The sequence below is a fragment of the Phocoena sinus genome, chromosome 3 (assembly GCF_008692025.1).
Source record: "Phocoena sinus isolate mPhoSin1 chromosome 3, mPhoSin1.pri, whole genome shotgun sequence".
Classification (NCBI taxonomy): Eukaryota; Metazoa; Chordata; class Mammalia; order Artiodactyla; family Phocoenidae; genus Phocoena; species Phocoena sinus.
In genome coordinates, this window is record NC_045765.1 from 17,997,313 (window position 1) to 18,006,192 (window position 8,880).

Consider the following 8,880-nt stretch of genomic DNA (forward strand, 5'->3'; position numbering starts at 1 on the left):
TCAGTGACTGGTGAGCGGCGCTCGAAGGTAGCGCAGCAGATCGGATCCGCGCCTTATTGACGCAGGCACCGTTGGGCGAGCTAGCTGAGCTCGTTGCCCCCACAGGGGCCCACGGCGCGGCGGCCGAACACGGAGCCGGGAGACGGCGGAGAGGGCGGGCTGGCGGGACCGAAAACCAGGCCACAGGGCTGCAGGTGCAGACTGGCAGCGGCGAGTCGGCCTGGAGGGAGACGGAGCCGGTCCACTTGGGGGAAACCCGGGGTGAGGGTGAGGGCGAGGGCCAGGGCGAGGGGAAGCTGGGGCCTTGGCGTCCAGGACCGGGAGGCGGAGGCGGCGAGGGAGTGGGGACGAGAGGAGAGGACCTTGGATTCCTCTGCTCACCGTGAACGAGTTTGTAGGGGTGCTCCCAGAAGTCGGGGACGGAGATGCGAGGAGGTGGCCATGTGCAGACAAGTATCCTCGGCAGGTCAGCGACAGGGCAGGAGAGGACAGGCTGGTGCGCCTGGGGCAGAGTTCAAGCTTCTGTCTCAGAGGAGAATGGCAGAGTCGTAAATGGAGGGAAGGGAATGCAGTGCTGAGGGCCCCTAGGACCTGGGGTTTGTTGACACTGACCTTTTTTTTTTCCTTATCCTGATCACTTCATTTATTTATTTTTTAAACATCTTTATTGGAGTATAATTGCTTTACAATGTTGTGTTAGTTTCTGCTGTATAACAAAGTGAATGGAATCTTTAAAAAAAAATGGTTCTGATGAACCTAGGGGCGGGACAGGATTAAACACGCAGACGTAGAGAATGGACTTGAGGACACGGGGAGGAGGAAGGGTAAGCTGGGACGAAGAGAGAGAGTAGCATTGACATATAGATACTGACCTTCTTTTGAGGCATCTCCCACAGCCCTCTAGCCTCTGGATCTGGTTCCAGCATGTCTGGAGTCATGTGAAATGATGGGAGAGGTGTTGTCGGATCTGTGTTTGGATGAGCAAGGCTGGAAGTGAGGCAAGGACGCTGGACACAGTGGGGAAAAGCTAAGAGGTCCGTGGATGGGGTGAGGGGAATTGGACTTTGCGGATGGGGAGACTGGTGGACTGTGAAGGAGGAACAGCCCTCACAGCGTGGCCAGGACCACAGGGTGGCCAGGGCAGGGGCCAAACTTGGGGGAAGGAGCAGGACTCTGCAGAGGGGGGAGGTTAAGGGGCTGAAGGGCATGGAGCAGGGTGGCAGAACTGGGGGAAGCTGGCAAGCCTGTGACCCATGGCCAGGCTGGGGGCACCAGGACCTCAGAAGAGAGGTAGGGTAGAGGAAGGGATCCAGGTGCGGTGCCCCCTTTAGGCCACCCCTACCTTGGGTACCAGAACAAGTTTTCTAAAACTGAGTATGGCCCATCCCTGCTTGAAATTGTAACTCCTGAGTGTTGCCTGATTGAGGAGGGCCCACCTGATAGGCTCATGCCCACACTCAATCTTACTGCCACCTGCCCCAGGTGCACAACAGAAAACAGGGAGCAAAAATTGCCACCATCAAGGATTATGGGAGACCGTCGGAGCTGTGGTTTTACGATGGAGCACTCATGGGTGCTTCTCCTCAGATTAGGAAGGAGCACCCATTCTCACACACACTCCAGCCCTGACTTTGCAGCACTCACCCCATGGAAAGTGAGTACCAAAAATCATTGTACACACATACAAACCTATATGCATTTCCTGCTGAGTTTTCTGAAAGGATTCTGCTTTTTCTGGCTTATGAAGTACAGGGAACATTTATGGACATAGAGCTGAGGTTACAGGGTGGGGGCCAGGGAGCTGTTCTGTGCTTGGAAGAGTGCACAGGATTCCGGTTGAAGCCAACAAGAGAGAAGATCCTGTCACAAGTGTGGTGAGAACTGCAGGGGTGGGGGAAGGGGGAACACATGAGCACTGACAGCTGATCTAGCCTGCCAGGTGGAGAGGAGCAGTTGAAGAAGGCCTCCTGGACAGGAGGAAGCCCCAGCTGAGGCTGGAAAGCCAGCAGGAATGTTCTGGGCCAGTGCTTTAGGCAGAAAGTGCACTCAGACTCAGAGGTTCAGAAGTGAGGACATGCATGCTATATTCAGGAACATATATCACCTAGTCTTGCTGGAGATGGAGAAGGGGGACTGGAGAGTTTTGAGGGCTTTGAGGTGCGTGGACTGGCACAGCTGACCGGAGGCCCATAGGCTGGTTTCAGCTCACTGATATGCCTTGTTTAACCCTGAGAGTTGTTTGTTTCTTTGTTTTTTAAGTTTTTTAGTTGCCAACATTTAAAAATTGGGAGCTTTCACCTTGGAAACACTCAATTGTTGGTTTCTCTTGAATAGTTAAAGCTCTGGCAACATGGGGCCCACATTCGCATAGTAGTCAGCTGGAACTGAGTGGCAGCTGCCCCTTTAGGTGAGACCCCTAGTTCACCACAGTCTCCACAACTCCCTATTATCCACATCTGCCCGCAACTTCACTCACCCCTTACCTAATAGGCCTTGAGGCATCGCAGGGTGGAGACCTGGCTGTGGAGGTAAAGGGCAGCTGTTGTGGAGTATTAAGAAAGGAAGTGAGCAGAGTGATTAGATGTTTATTTTGGAAAGATCACTAGGGCACATGAAGTTTCAGGGATGAGGGACTTAAGACCACAAGACCAATTAGGGAGCTATTGCAAAGGTCCCTGTAAGAGAAGATGAAGTCTGGTCTGGGGCCAAGGCAGCAGGTGTCAAAAGGAAATATCTGATTTTAAAACTGTTTCAAGACTTTAGGGAAATTCAAATTAAATTACAACCCACTATCACTACACACCCCACTAGGATGGCTGTATGAAAAAAGACAATAGCAAGTGTTGATGGTGATGTGGAGCAAATGGAACTCCCAGACACTGCTGGTGGAAAAGCAAAATGGTTTATCCACTTTGGAAACAGTTTGATAGTTTCAGATAACAAACACATAGCTGTCATACCACCCAGCAATCCCATTCCTCGATATATACCCTAGAGAAATAAAAGCATGTTCACACAAAGAGCTTACGTGAATGTTCATACCAGCCTTACTCAAAACAGTTAAAAACTAGAAACAACCCATGTGTCCATAATTCAGTGAATGGAAAGACAAACTGTGGTACATCCATGCAACAGGATATTACCTGACACAGAAAGGACTGGCCTGGTGGCGAGTGCACAGCACAGCATGGATAAGTATTAAAAACATGGTAAGTGAAAGAAGCCAAACATAAAACTATACATGATTCCATTTATATGACCTTCTGGAAAAAGGAGAGTCACATCAGTGGTTGCCAAAGGTCAAGTGTGGGGAGGGGAATGACTCCCAGGGGCCACGAGTGAATTTTTTGGGATGATGGGCATACTCTGTTGTATTTTAATTATGGTGGTCCTCATATGACTATATATGTGTCAAAACTCAGAATTGTGCACCTAAGAAAGGATGACTTTGAATGTGTGTAAATTATACAAAACAAACTTGATGTAAAGGAAAAAAAAAACTGTTCAAGAGGTGGAATTGTCAGGTCTTACAGGTAGGATGTAGGGGTGAGAGAGGAGGAGTAGTCAGAGAGAAAAACCTGGCTTGGTTCTTGGCTGGGGACTTCTGCCCTTGGCCTGCTCGTGCTTCTGCCAAGGCTCATTAGAGCGTTTCTGGCTGCCCTTCCCTGCCCTTGATGCTGCTGCTGGCAGACACTGCCCACCTCCGCATCCCATGTGGGCCTCTTCACCTGGGTTCCAGTCAGGCTCTCCACTTAGTTGTGCTCCTCTGGGCAAGGGATTAGGCTCAGAGAGCCTCAGTTCAATGGGGAATGGGCATCGGTGGTGACCCCAACCTGATGGGGGCGCTGCGAGGACTCAAGGAGCAAAGTACCAAACGCGGGGTGCCGACCTTACACATGGGGTATGTGAGTGTTCTCATTCTGGCTGCTTTCGCCCCCTCCCTCGACTTTGCCTGCTCTCCCCACAGTCCATTAACCCCTCCTCTCTCTTCTCCCTAGCCCTTACCAGGACCAGAGATGTGCCAAAGGATTCAAGTTAGGACTGTTTTAGTTGTGTGTTATAGAAAGCCACATTGCACTTAAACCAATGGGGACAATTTGGGGGAGTTTCCTGCATTGTTGCACCTGAGGGAGAGCAGGGGTAGAGCTGGCTTCAGTACTGCAGGCTTGAGAGCCAGGCTGAGGCCTTGAAAGCCAGAGGCAAGCTCTCTACCCATCCCATTCCTCTGTGTCAGCTTCCTTCTCTCCATGTCACCTTCTTCTCTTCCACCACCCAAGGGGAGTGACCCTCTGTCTCAAGTCAAGTTTGAAAACCCCCATAGGAGGACTCTGATGGCGCCCCCTTGCAGGGCTCCCACCCTTTGCTGGTCAGTCAGGCTCATGTGAGGACGTGGCAGGCAAAAGGACAGAAAACAGCTGGGAAAGACAGAAGTCTGGGTTTTATTCTCTGGTAATAAGAAACAGGGTGTCTTATATACACTACCAAATGTAAAATAGATAGCTAGTGGGAAGCAGCCACATAGCACAGGGAGATCAGCTCATGCTTTGTGACCACCTAGAGGGGTGGGATAGGGAAGGTGGGAGGTAGACACAAGAGGGAGGGGATATGGGGATATATGTATACATACAGCTGATTCACTTTGTTATACAGCAGCAACTAACACAACAATGTAAAGTAATTATACTCCAATAAAGGTGTTAAAGAAAAAAAAACAGCATGTCTGAGCTGGGGGCACAGCTGAAGACATGGGAGCTGTATGAAAATGGGGTTGATCCGTGACTGTATGACTGAATGCAGTGACCCTCAGCCCTCCTCTTCCAGGTTTCTCCCAGAGCACCAGCCATTGGACCCTTGCTCAAAGGCAAGGGACTGGAAAGCTCTTCTCTGGGAGTCTGACCAGCCCTGAAGCCTAAAGTAAAGGCCTGACCTCCATCCCCCCCACAAGCCCCCTTCCAGATTGACCGGCAGTGAATCTTGGCATCAAAATAAGCCCCACTGTGTGCTCAGGACTTTCCACCTACCTTGAATCTGACTGGACAGCCCAAGGTCACATGGCAAAGAAAATTAAGACAATCAAACAGAAAACTGCACCTTGAAAGAAACAGAGACTACGTAGAGAAGAAAATTCCAAAGGCAAAAAAAATCATTGCAGGCTTCAAAGAGTATGAAAAAATATTGCATCCTAGTAACAAGAACCACCATTAAAAAATTCAGCACACAAGTTATGTCTTGCTCTCTCAGCTGAGATGGCCTAGAAGCAGTGACATCCCAGGAGTGAAAACACAGCCAGAGCCCAGGTCTTGTTTTTTAATGCCATTCTCAAATAAAGGAAACCAGGGGTCCTTGGAGCAATGGCTGATTCTAGGGCAGGGGCAGGGAATATACAAGATGAGCCTAGCGCAAGTTGTAGTGCAAGAAAGGGAAGTGCTTACAAAGTACACACATAAACGAGGGGTCATGTCACAAGAGCCAACTGAAAGAGCTCCCAATAGCCATAGCTGGAACAATTCAAACAACAAAATAAGTAACATAGCACTGGATTATGACTCAAAGTGTAAAATAAATATCCATGAGTTTCATAGTAACAGAAATAAATGATTTAACAAAAAGATGTAGAGCAGACAAATCTGTACTGAGTTCCAAATAATTTATGTGGATACTCCCCTCATGGAGGTGAAGCATAACTCCCTACTCTTTAAGTGTGGGATAGGCATGATGGCTTCCCTCCAAAAAGTTCAGTACGGAAAGGGGGGAAAAATAGAGTACCCGACAAACACTACCTCAGTCAGGGGTCACCTGACATAACCGTGATAAGACATGTTGATAGTATGTACCCTTGATATGAAGTGATGAGAATGGCATTTTACTTCTGGGGTCTTCCTCCCCAAAACACAGAGCGCCAGTCTAACCACAATAGCACCAGGCAAATCCAAATGCAGGGCATTCTATCAATACAAAATACCCAGCAACAGTCCTTAAAACTGTCAAGGTGGGCTTCCCTGGTGGCGCAGTGGTTGAGAGTCCGCCTGACGATGCAGGGGACACGGGTTCGTGCCCCGGTTCGGGAAGATCCCACATGCCGCGGAGCGGCTGGGCCCGTGAGCCATGGCCGCTGAGCCTGCGCATCCGGAGCCTGTGCTCCGCAACGGGAGAGGCCACAACAGTGAGAGGCCTGCGTATCGCAAAAAAAAAAAAAAAAAACAAACTGTCAAGGTAATCGAAAACAAGGAAGATCTGAGAAACTGGCACAGCCAAAAGGAGCCCAAGGAGACATGTGATGTCCTTGAATAGGAAAAGGGAATTAGATACAAATTAAGAAGATATGAATAAATTATGGGCTTTAGTTAATTTAAAATATTTTATATATATATATATATATATATATATATTCAGAGCCAAAAAAAGAGTTCTTGGAAATTAAATCATTTGGCAGAAATGGAAAATCTTGATAGTAGACAGGTTGGGAGAGAAAATTGAAGAAATCTCCCAATTAGTAGAGAAAAAAGATAAGATGAACAATAGAAAGGATAAGAAATTACAGGCCATTCCAGCAGCTTCACCTCTGCAGTCAAATGCTCTACCCCTGAGCTATAACCCTCAGCAGCTTCACCTCTGAATAACGGAGAGGCTAGAGAAACAAAAAGAAATCCATAAAAAAGTAACTCAAGAAAACATCCCAGACTTGAAGATCATGAGTAACCAGACTGAAATCAACACGAAATGAAAAGAGATCCAAGGCACCTTTGTTGTGATATTTCAGAACACAGGGAACAAAAAGAAGGAAATAAAGAGGTCACTGACAAAGGCACACCAGAGTGACTTTGGACTCCTCAACTGCAATACTGGGAACAAGGTAAGGGAGCATTACCTTTATGATTCTGAAAGAAACATTTTTATCTGACCTAGAATTCTATAATTAGCTAAACCCTCAATCAAGTGTGAGTCATAAAGTCATTTCCAGACATGCAAGGTCTCAAAACATTTATCTCCCAGCATCTTTACTCAAGAAGTATGTGCTCCACCAAAACAAAAAAGGAAACTCAGAAGAAGGAAGACACAGAGACAGGAAGCAAGAGACATGAGAGATGAGGAGAGAATCCCCTGGAGGATGGTGAAAGGTGATCCCAAGGTGACAGCTCTGCAGCAGCTGTGGAGGGCAACTGAGCCACACTGCAGCAGTGTGACCTGGCACATAGACTGTCATCACCAAGACTCCCCTTTCATCAGTCCATCTTCTTAACCTGAGGACAGAAAGCCCAGGAGAACTTGGCCCAGATTCTCATCAGTACTTGGCTTGTCTTGACCATGTGCTGATGAGGGTCTCTCCCCTCAGGCTCTGATGAGGACACGCATATAACTCACAGAAGTTTCCAACTTTTCCCTGAGAGCGGGAGGTAGACCACGATGGGCTCAGATATAGAAAGGACAGAGCAGCCCACTCTCACTGACTGGACTTCTGCTGCATGTCCAGCTCCTGGTCTACACTTCAGTCTTGCCAGGCTCCTGACTGTGGAGAGCCCAGTGTTTTCCAAGACTCACTTGTGACCTTGCTCGTGAGTTCCCCAGAAAGGGCCTTGTCACCTCCCAGAGAAGCGGAGGTCAGACCATGACCGAAGACTGCTCCACTCACCTCCTCCTGGAGCCTCTGCCCAGCGGGGACAGTGCTGCCCACTCCTTGCATGAATGGTGTGTGCTTGCCCTCCGATTTCAAGACTAGGCAGTATTATTGTTTGAGTATTATTGTATGGGGTAGATACACAGGTAGAACTATAAAGAAAAGCAAAGGAACAATGAGCACAGAAGCCAGGATGGTCATCACCTCTCAGGTGTTAAGGATGAAATACATTTTTCTGGTTCTTGTTCAGATAAAAATGTTCTGGCTAGTTTGTAGTCTCCTAACCTGAAGTTGTATTGGTCATTGTTTGGTCAGGAAGACAGAAACCAGAGCAGGCATTTCCAACAAGACTTACACACTTGTTAATTTGTGAGAAGGGCAGGAGGAAGGTCAGAGAATGCCATCACAGCCCCTTGGGTTCCTGCCAACTCTCCAGAATTAGGATTTTGGAGGAGCCACAGGAAAGCTCTGCTGGTGGCCACCACAGCCTGGAGCACTGAGTGATTGGTAAGTTGTAGGGAGCCCCACCATAGAGGATATTTTGGTGCCAAGGGCCACAACAGGACCTCCTGTCTGCCTCTGCCAGCACAGAAATAAGTTATATGAATAAGTGATATGAATTTCTCATTGAATAATATAATTTCTAAACTGTCTTTCAAATCTACCAGAAGTGTCTCTCACTGGTGGAATTTAACCTGGAAATGTAGTTCCCAGGTTTCCAACCCCTGTGATACAGAGGAGAGCATAGAATAGGATGAAAAAGTTCACTGAATAGCCCACGGGTAATCCAGAACAAAGATCTGATGGGATTCTAGAGCTACACATACCAATTAGTTGCCATGAAGACACCACTCGAGCTGTCTGGGGTAGCACTTTCATAGGGAGCCAAACTCCAACTCCACAAGAATTCTGTCTCTGGCTTTCTATCTTCCTGCCTGATTCTATTAATAAAATTGGTGACTTTATAGGCTTACTGGGGGAAAAAAGTACAAATTTGAGTTTCACCTCTGTATGCTTCATTCAGGCTCTGGGCAACCCCCTCCAACAGCTATTCAGTGGATTCTCATTCCAGAGTCCCAAATCTCCTGCATTTTGTTCCATTCTGTTAAAATAGTCCTCATTTTCATCCTAGAAGCACATAGGTCACGGGTGTGGCTACCAACAAACAGGGCTGCCCCCACGAGACACTGCTGAGTTTGTTTTGAGGAGCCCTCAAAAGCATGCGAAAAAAATGAGATTAACAAAAATCCACACACACAAGACAA

At 48.0% G+C, this 8,880-nt stretch overlaps 1 protein-coding gene across 1 annotated transcript in view; it reads right to left on the bottom strand.

Annotated features, from left to right (window-relative positions):
- MAPK9 (mitogen-activated protein kinase 9) overlaps positions 1-1,001 on the bottom strand; it is a 60,905-nt gene extending 59,904 nt beyond the window's left edge. The window contains exons 1-2 of the mRNA XM_032627020.1: positions 873-1,001; positions 382-522 (exon numbers count right to left, since the gene is read on the bottom strand). The gene's annotated coding sequence lies outside the window, so the exon portion shown is untranslated. The remainder of the gene's footprint in view (positions 1-381; positions 523-872) is intronic.
- Between the last annotated feature and the right edge of the window lie 7,879 nt (positions 1,002-8,880).